Consider the following 10,654-nt stretch of genomic DNA (forward strand, 5'->3'; position numbering starts at 1 on the left):
ACACCAGACACACCACACACACCCCACACACCACATATACACCACACACACCACACACATCACACATACAACATACACACCACACACACACCATACACACCACACACACCCCACACACCACATATAAACCATACACACCACACACACCCCACACACCACATATACACCAGACACACCCCACACACCCCACACACCACATATACACCATACACACCACACACACCCCACACACCACATATACACCATACACACCACACACATCACACATACAACATACACACCACACACACACACCATACACACCACACACACCCCACACACCACATATACACCATACACACCACACACACCCCCACACCACATATACACCATACACACCACACACACCCCACACACCACATATACACCAGACACACCACACACACCCCACACACCACATATACACCAGACACACCACACACACCCCACACACCACATATACACCATACACACCACACACATCACACATACAACATACACACCACACACACACCATACACACCACACACACCCCACACACCACACATACACCATACACACCACACACACCCCACACACCACATATACACCAGACACACCACACACACCCCACACACCACATATACACCATACACACCACACACACCCCACACACCCCACACACCACATATACACCATACACACCACACACATCACACATACACCAGACACACCACACACACCCCACACACCACATATACACCACACACACCACACACATCACACATACAACATACACACCACACACACACCATACACACCACACACACCCCACACACCACATATAAACCATACACACCACACACACCCCACACACCACATATACACCAGACACACCCCACACACCCCACACACCACATATACACCATACACACCACACACACCCCACACACCACATATACACCATACACACCACACACATCACACATACAACATACACACCACACACACACACCATACACACCACACACACCCCACACACCACATATACACCATACACACCACACACACCCCCACACCACATATACACCATACACACCACACACACCCCACACACCACATATACACCAGACACACCACACACACCCCACACACCACATATACACCAGACACACCACACACACCCCACACACCACATATACACCATACACACCACACACATCACACATACAACATACACACCACACACACACCATACACACCACACACACCCCACACACCACACATACACCATACACACCACACACACCCCACACACCACATATACACCATACACACCACACACCCCCCACACACCACATATACACCAGACACACCACACACACCCCACACACCACATATACACCATACACACCACACACACCCCACACACCACATATACACCATACACACCACACACATCACACATACAACATACACACCACACACACACCATCACACCACACACACCACACACACCCCACACACCACATATACAGCAGACACACCACACACACACCACGTATACACCCTACACACAGACACATACCACACACCACACACCATGCACCACACACACACACACACACACTACACACACACACGCAGTCACACCACATACACCCACACACACACCCAGTATTCTGGAAGGCATTTTTTTCTCTCCTATGTCCACTCTATTTCACTTCTATTCCCCCAGTAGAAATAGTGGCCTCAGAGCTGTAAAGTGAAGGCTGTTTTTCTGAGAACCCGAGGGCATGGTTCAGATTTCTGATTTAGTTTTCTTAAAGCTCCCAAACTGTATGGGGCAGGACCTAAGACAGAGCTTCAAGAACACTGAGTCTTAGTCCAGCTCTGTGATTTCCACCGTAGCTTTTTATTTTATTCCCCACCCCCCACTTTTTTTTTGTTTTTCAGTGACAGGGTAATAGAATGGATATTTTTTAGGGGAAGGGTTGAAGTTTGTTTTGCAGGCGTAGAGATTTGAGATACAGGGAAGGGAGGGGATAATGGGTGTGATCAACCCCCGCACGATTCAACTGAACCAGGTTTCAAGCCTCCTTGAAGCCGCTGGGCATGCAAATGCTCGACTGGTGTGCCTGCAACAGGAAACACAAGGCAGGGTGTCTGGACGGGAGGGGATGGCGGTATTGTTTGCATCCCGCGGGCTCCACTTTGATTTAAATTTATTTAAATGTTACCCTTCACCCAGTGGTGTCTTGCTAACAGTCTACACCCTGCAGAACGAGAAAAACAAGTTTTTGCAACGTTTTCAAATTCCATCGGTATGACTTAGAAGTCAGACCTACTAATTCTTAGAGAAGAATTAAACATAAGCTATATAATCGCCAACAATTATTAAACATTGTCGTCACCGATCATTTGGAGCAGGAGGAGGGTGGAGCGGGAGGATGATGTGAAATCAGTTTGTCTTGTTTCAGAGCGGGGACTCCAGCCGTCCTTCTGGAAGCCGATTGGGAAACGGACATCTACACCTTCTGTGGAGAATTACAGAAATAATCGTCTTGAACCAAAATGTGACTTCCATGCCTTTACATTCGACCTCTGGCTACGTCTCACGTACCCACCAAGCGCCCCTGAAACTGTAAACCGACCAGCATATAAGCTCTTGATTCTACTGTTAGTTGGCTTATTTTGTTTCATTTTATTAGGAACACTGGTCTAGATTTTTTTTTGTTTTCCGGGACCGGGTAGAGGAGAGGGCGAGAAAATTGGTTTGGTTTGGTTTCTGGCAGCCCGTCACCCTCCTGATGGGGAGGTCCCGGTGGGAATAACCCCAGGTGGGCACATGTAAGAGTCTCCCGGGGTGTACGGGAGAGGCGGGGCTTAAAAGAATAGAAACTGATTCTGGCACAGTTCTTGGGGCAGAATTCTGAAATCAAGAGGAACGGGCTGCTCCATGTCTCTCTCCCATCCTCTGGTGGTTTCCGGTCATCTTTGCTACTCTCCATGAAGGGGACCAGAGCATGCCAGCCTATAAAATGTGCCTCTTTGGTATATCAATTATTTGGAAATAAAGGTGGTTGAGAACCTGCAGAGGGAGGAAAAAACTCTTTACCACTCCCTAACTGCCTAAATGCGGAGTACATAGTTTCCCTACTGGAAAGGAAATTCACATTTATAAAGATAATTTCCATCTATAAAAATGTCTCTGTATCAGAAAGACAACTACTCCCAGAGACAACTCTTATCATCTGAGAGACTCTTATCTCTAGAATAAGAAACCTTGATTTACCAAACATTTCCTCCCCACCCTTCCCACAAATGTGCTTCCCCACCCAGGAGCCCAAACACCTCTTCCTTTGTTTAGTCTAAGATGCTATATATATAAACCCTAATTATCTGCCAATCCTTTTACACCATATTTTTCTTTGTGAATTCCCGTGCATATGTAAGTACATAGTTAAAGCTACTTATTCTCGTATGAATGTTTATCAGTTTAATTTGCAGGCCCCTGGGACAGAACCTTAGAGACTAGAGGGAAAAGATTTTCCCTCCTTAGCATTTGGCTTGTAGAAACATCCTTCCAGTGTCTGCCTCTGTCTTCTGGCCTCCTCCTCTAGATCACCCTGTGTCCTCTCCTCTTCTGAAAAAGACACCATCCATTGGATTTAGGGCCAATGTATGACCCCCATCCTAGTCTGCAAAGAACCTATTTCTAAATAAGGTCACCTTCTGACATTTCAGGGGGACATGAATGTTGAGGGGGGACACGATTCTACTCACTACAGTATGAAAGGGCATGTCTTCTACCACCATCTCCTACAATAACATAAGAGGAGAAAATTAAGTAGGTGAGTGTGTCTGGGGGCAAGATGTGGATTGAATCCCCTGATCTAGACTTTGCCCATCCTGGAAGTATGTGGTAAGTGTAGTGACTACGAGTGTTGGGGAGGGGGTTGGCAGTGGAAGAGTCAAACGACAGAGAACACAGGGTTAGTGATCTCTCTGGTCAGTGGCAAACAGTAGGATCGCAAGGTGGTTTGGAATCCCGGTTGGGGTTGGGGACCCTACTCAGTCTGCCATTTCTACCAGTGATGAGCGTCTTGAAAAGATACTAGTACAGAGCCTCTTGGGAAGAGGAGGAATCTCTGGCAGTCGGGGTCACCCAAACACGGTCATTTTCCATCTTTGTTTTGGAACAAACATCATTTGGATGAATCATGGGTCAAAGACTGAGAAATTGTGGGGGGAATTCCTCAAGTGTTGGAGCATGAAACTTAAATGGATGGATAGGACCATAGAAGTTGGGGCCCCTCATAAAGATGGTCCCACATGGGTGAGTATTTCAAACATGGGTCTACGCTTCTGTCTTCTCCCAAGAGATGATCACCTTCCTCTTTGATTTGTATCTGGAACGTCGTTTCTTAACACGAGGTGGTCAGTACCGAGCACGAGGATGATTTCAGTAAATCAAATAATCTTGGAAGAACGGAGTTTGTCTTTAAAGCTGTCTTGTCTCCACATCCTCCCCCAACACATGTGAGCGCTTGTCCTCTTGACGACAGCCATTCTCACAGGTGGGAGGTGACATCTCATGGTGGTTTTGGTTTGTATTTCTCTGATGATGTGTGACATTGAGCATCATTTCCCGGACCTGCTCGCCATCTGTGTGTCTCCTTTTCATCTGCGGAGGTCTTATCCGGAGGGGGGAAGATTCAGAAAAGTCATGCAGCTGCTGCCCCCAGGGTGATACAAAGATGTTGTCTTTTTTTTTTTTTTTCATGCTTCAGGAAGCCACTCATAAAATACTGGAATTCTGGTTCCTGGAAGAGATTTTTTTTTACAGGCTTGAGTGAATGCTAAGGGCAACCGAGCTCCAAATGAAACCCAAAGTGTTAGGAATGTCAACCCTTGATGTGCCTCAGAGACCTCGGGTGGTAAAATTTCATCTAATTTGTGGACATATATCTGTATGTTTACAACACACCTAGGGTAGCTGGAAAACCAGGATTTCACAGCAATTTTGGGAACTCATCCAAAGTGAAGAGCTGTCTCTTCCAACAATTCTGCCAACCCTTTTCTCAACCTTGTTTCACTCATGCTCATGAAAAAATAAGGCTATGTGAGGCATTCATTGTGGTATAAATGGGTATCTCCTGGTTGATACATTAAAAGCCACTTTCTGAATGTATACACTCTTGGACCAAGCAAATTACCCTCTAGGAAAGCAATGTGAAGAAATATTTTAAATTGGAGGTGCGATAACATTGATGATGTTGTGTTTAGCACCAGAATGAAGAGAAGCCATGTAAATACTAATCAGTGGGAGATTTGACAAATCCATGCCAATAACTATATTTGGTGGAATATTATATAGCCACGAAAAAGGTCCGGGTGTGTATTTATATGTTAAATTGAAAAGACTATGAAATATTGCTGAGTAGAAAAGCGACTTACAAAGACTTGTCAGGTGAGGATGTTAATAAATTCGTTAAATCTTTACAAGTGTAAAATTATATGTCAAATGCTAGCTGAGGTTATAAGGATGTGAAAGAGAAGAGGAGGCATTCACTTGTTTTTTAATCTTTCTATGCATTTGTGTGGCTATTTTTTTTTATTTGTTTGCTGTAAGCATTTTTAAACTATCTATCTAAAATGGAGGGAGAAGAAAGAAAAGGTTGATGTGATATTTGGTAAAAAGCCTCTTTCTCCTATGTTATGAAAACCTTGAGAACACATGGGTATTCAAATAACCCTCAGAAAAACAGACAAGAATCTGTTGTGAGACCTTTATAAAAATGATAAAATGGCAATGTGTGTGTTTGTATGTTTGATACAACAGTTTTCAATTTGCAGGGGAGGAGGACATTTTCCTTGACCCGCTTTGGGTCTTCTGGCTGGGCTAAGAATTAAATGGACATGAGACAGATGGACGGGAGAAAAATCACACAGAAGTTGAACCACACATATATGCAGGAGAGACCCAGGAAAACTGAGTCATTCACCAAAGTGGCCCAAACCCTCACCTTAAACAACATCTTCAGCTAAAGACAAAAGAGGATGTTGGGGGTAGGGGCTTGGGACTTCAAAGGGGAGGAAGGCAATTCACATGGAGATGGAAAAGCAAATGATTGGTGGAAAGGCAGAGACAATGAGGCATAGAGTGGGCTCTGATCCCCAGACTCTGCTGAGTTTCCCTCACCACCCCTGGTCCATATTCTTTGTAGACATCGCTGCTGATGCCCTGTTCCAGAAAGATGTCCTTCATCTACATTTTTTAGATAGCTTAAGGGAAGTAAAAAGAGAAAGAAAAAAAAAAGAAACAAAGAAAGAAAGGAAGAAAGAAAAAAGAAAGAGGAAAAAGGAAGAAAGAAAAAAGAAAGAGGAAAAAGAAAGAAAGAAAAAGGCTACCTGAATTGTCTGTTTCTAGGGAGTAATCAGCCTACATTAATCTGCATGCCAAAAAAATACATTTTGGGGTGGCGAATTTTACTCCTCCTGCACAATATAGAGCTATTAGATTTTTCATTCGGATAAAAGAAAAGAAGTCCTCTCCAAGAAAGACTTTGGCTCCCAGCTAAGCGGACCTGCTCCCCTGACTTAAGAGACAGATGGACAACCTGACCCCACCCTCGCAACACATACGTCAGGCTGAGACTTTTTCAGCCGGGAGACAAGATTCAACGCTCATCCACACAGCACCCCATCTACCTGGCCAGGTAAATAGAACACCTGCAGGGAATAAGTCGCTTCTCCAAGTCTGTGCAGACTCCATGGTGGACGGGCTTGCTACACAGCGATGACTTGGGTAGCCAGAGAGGGGACTGCAGGATGTGGACGTTAATTCATCAACAGACGCTTTTGGGGGCGGCTGAGATATGCCAGGTTGTGTGCGTGGCGTCATCAGTTCAAAGGAGACGGGGATGGAGATTCCTTGACCTTCACGAGCTTCTGGCTGGGCGGGAGGGCTGGGCAGACACATGATCAGGGAGGCTGACGCAGGTGGCCCTGGGACAGATGAACCTGGACGTGGTCTAGGGGTAGCAATGGAGGGATCAGAGCACCCGAGGGGTTCCCTGGAGGGAAGAAACAGGGTGTAGGCTCGGGTATGCTCGCTGAGAGGTGGCAGGTGCCAAGGCTCAGAGCCGGGAGAGAACGGGCATCAGATGAATTACAACAGGGGGCAGGGGGCAGAGAAGGAGATGATGGTGATGAAATAAATGAAGACCGCCCACATGACAACAAGCAAAAGATGTTTACTCAGAGTTTGCTGGAGCCAAGGAGTCGGCCACCGTCCCCTGCGTTCAGCAGAGACTCAAAGGCAGGCAGAGGGGTGGGAACAATTCGTGGATCCAGGGAAGGGTCAGGTGTGCCCCGAGCAGGCGCTGTAGGTACCACGAGGAAGCAGAAAGCAACTAACTAGATGTGATGGGTGAGGTGTGTGTTTTGCTTTTTCTCTCTGGTTGGCCCCAAGTCGTAAATCAGGGCAATGATTAGGGTGGACTGGCTGAGCGCCGGCCACTCGGGGCTGATGGCTACAGAGCTGGTTGGGTTTCCCGGGCAGGTGGCTGCAGGTTGTGGGTCACAGTTGTGTTTGGATAGGTAGTCTGTCCGTGTCCGTTGGTCTAGTCCGTCTCCGGTGGTAAGGCTCTGGGATCATTTGTCGGAAAGGACTGTCATCCAAATGTTTGCGCTTAGGGGATTTTCTTCTCCCAGTATGTGCTGAGTCATTCTCTCTCCTGCATCCATTCCACTTTCTGTGGTGGAAAAAAAATCAGCTGGTTCCAGCGCTGACTGCTCTAGCTCCATCTTCAAGCTCTATGGGGAGTTGTCCGAATCTCTCTGGAGGACGGTAGCTGTCTCGTGGGGGACCTTCAGACATGGTGTCACCCAGAGTGCCACCGGAGAGGAAGAGATGACCCTGGTGCCTTGCTGTGGGGAGTTCCTCCTGACACACTCGCTAAGACTGGAGTGGCATCTTGTGAACTTTCCTTTGGAAGAGTCTCCCCAAAGGCTGGAATTTCCTTAGCAAGTATCATTTTTAATGCAAACCATCTGCTCAAATAGAAGGGAAAAAAAAAAAAAAAAGAAAAGGAAAGCATGACCTGAGTTTGCTGCAAAACAGATGGTTCTTTGGTTTTTCACCAAGAAGGCAGAGCACTAATTAATTTTTTAAAAAATGCTGACCTCTTTTGAATCATTTCTGTCCTTTCGATGAAAACCACATGCCAGGATGGGGCATTCTCTAGGCTGGAAAAATCTGGGTGTTTTGCGGGGAAGCTCTCCTTGGCCTTCATACCTCGTTGCGAACGGGAGTGTCAGGTTACGTTTGGAACAAAGACCTGCACTGTGAGCCGGGGAGACCGGAGAAGGGGTGGATTTTATGGGGTAAAGTGAGGAGGAAGAAGTTGCAAAGGTGAGAGAATTAAAGAGAAATTGAACCCAGGTGGTAAATGCGTTTAGCGCTGGCCAGCTTATACGAATGACGGGGCCAACTCAGACGGAGAGCGGACCCGGAAAATGGGGGGAACACACCTGGAATGAGTTCATGAGAGGATGGGATGGGAAATCCACCGCGATGAGTCGGAGCTGCAGTGGAATTCAGGGGTGTGTGTGGGGGGTGGGGTGGGGTGTGTATGTACACCACTGATGGTCTAAGCTTTATTGCTCCTTCAAGAGAATGTGCTTTCAAAATATAATTCGGTTTGAAGGAAGAGTGGTTTGTTCTGGAGAAGATTTGTAACTTTTTAACTCGTCCTTGTGTGTGTCAGTCAAGTGCTTTTCTGAGACAAAAAACAAAGCACACATCTTTTATTTTAATTTTTTAATTTTTAAAATTTTATTGAGTTATAGTCATTTTCCAATGTTGTGTCAAATTCCGGTGCAGAGCACAATTTTTCAGCCATACATGAACATACATATATTCATTTTCACATTCTTTTTCCCTGTGAGCTGCCACAAGATCTAGTATATATTTCCCTGTGCTGTGCAGTGTAATCTTCTTTATGTATTCTGCATATGCCTGTCAGTATCTATAAATTTCGAACTCCCAGTCTGTCCCTTCCCACCCCCTTTTCCCCTGGCAACCTCAAGTTTGTCTTCTATGTCTGTGACTCTGTTTCTGTTTTATATTTAGGTTCATTTGTCTGAGAAATTTTAGAATGAGGTGGGAAGAACAGAAACAGAGCCCCTGGGAGTGGGTCCATGCCCTCCTTGGGACCCTGAGCATCCATCACCTTTCCGTAGTAACAACACCTTCCTCGCAGGGAGTTAAATGAGAAGACATCCATGGTCTCCTGTGCACTTAAAACTCACTCGACTATTTTCATATTTTCCCTCTGCCTTTTTGATGGATTTTCCTAACACCATACGTAGCATCAGTGGGCAAGAAACATTAAGGACCATGAAGCAGAATAAGTAGGGAGAAGAGGTGTGGATTAGATGGAATAACTTGTGATTTTGTGTCTTCTGTTCCAGTTCTCATGAATTTGGAACTCATCTGCTCCTTGTCAGCACCAGATAGAACCCAGAGCCAGGGAAGCCAAGCAAACTGTGAACATCCAAGACTTTTGAATGAGGAACTCCAGCACATCATGAGGCAATGTTTGGTTTTCTCAGAAGTGTGTTTTCTTTCTTTCTTTCTTTTTTTGGATAAATGAGGAAAGATATAGAGAAAGGAATTTATGAAAGATACATCAAAGTTAAAATCACTTGGCGCCCTAAGCATTCACTTAACATTACATCCCAGGAGGGAAATGTTGGTCCTTCAAAAGTGAATTAGGAAGATAAGTGGCTTCAGAATGTAAGATTGGGCTGCGATCTGGGGAGTCACATTCAGCAGAGATTGCAAAATATTCTTATTCTCTTATAAAGAAATGCTGTCATAATTTAATTGTTAAGAAACCCCCAGGGTGATAGCAAACAGAGAAACGATAGGAAAGAATACTTGGAGGCCGAATAGTATTCCATTGTACAAATATTGCAAAATGACTATAACTCAATAAAAAATGTTAAAAAAAACACATAAAAATTAAAAAAAAATACTTGGAGTGCTGAATAATGAGTTTAGTGATTCTAACCCATCATCCTGACTAGGTAAGTACCAAATGCCATGTTGCTTTTTGTGTAGAGCGGAAGCCCATGGCCCCCCCTTTTTTTAGTCATACATGAATATACATATATTCATTTTCACATTCTTTTTCACCATGAGTTATTATAAGATCTTGAATATATTTCCCTGTGCTAGACAGTATAAACTTGTTTATCTATTCTATATATACCTGTCAGTATCTGCAAATCTCAGACTCCCAGTCTGTCCCTTCCCAACCCCTCCCCCCTGGCAACCACAAGTCTGTATTCTACGTCTGTGATTCTGTTTTTGTTTTATATATAGGTTCATTTGTCTTTTTTTTTTTTTTAGATTCCACATATAAGCGATCTCATATGATATTTTTCTTTCTCTTTCTGGCTTACTTCACTTAGAATGACATTCTCCAGGTCCACCCATGTTGCTGTAAATGGCATTATGTTGTCATTTTTATGGCTGAGTAGTATTCCATTGTATAACTATACCACCTCTTCTCTATCCAGTCATCTGTTGATGGACAGTTAGGCTGTTTCCGTGTCTTGGCTGTTGTAAACAGTGCTTCTATGA

This window comes from Vicugna pacos, chromosome X (assembly GCF_048564905.1).
Source record: "Vicugna pacos chromosome X, VicPac4, whole genome shotgun sequence".
In the NCBI taxonomy this organism is placed as follows: Eukaryota; Metazoa; Chordata; class Mammalia; order Artiodactyla; family Camelidae; genus Vicugna; species Vicugna pacos.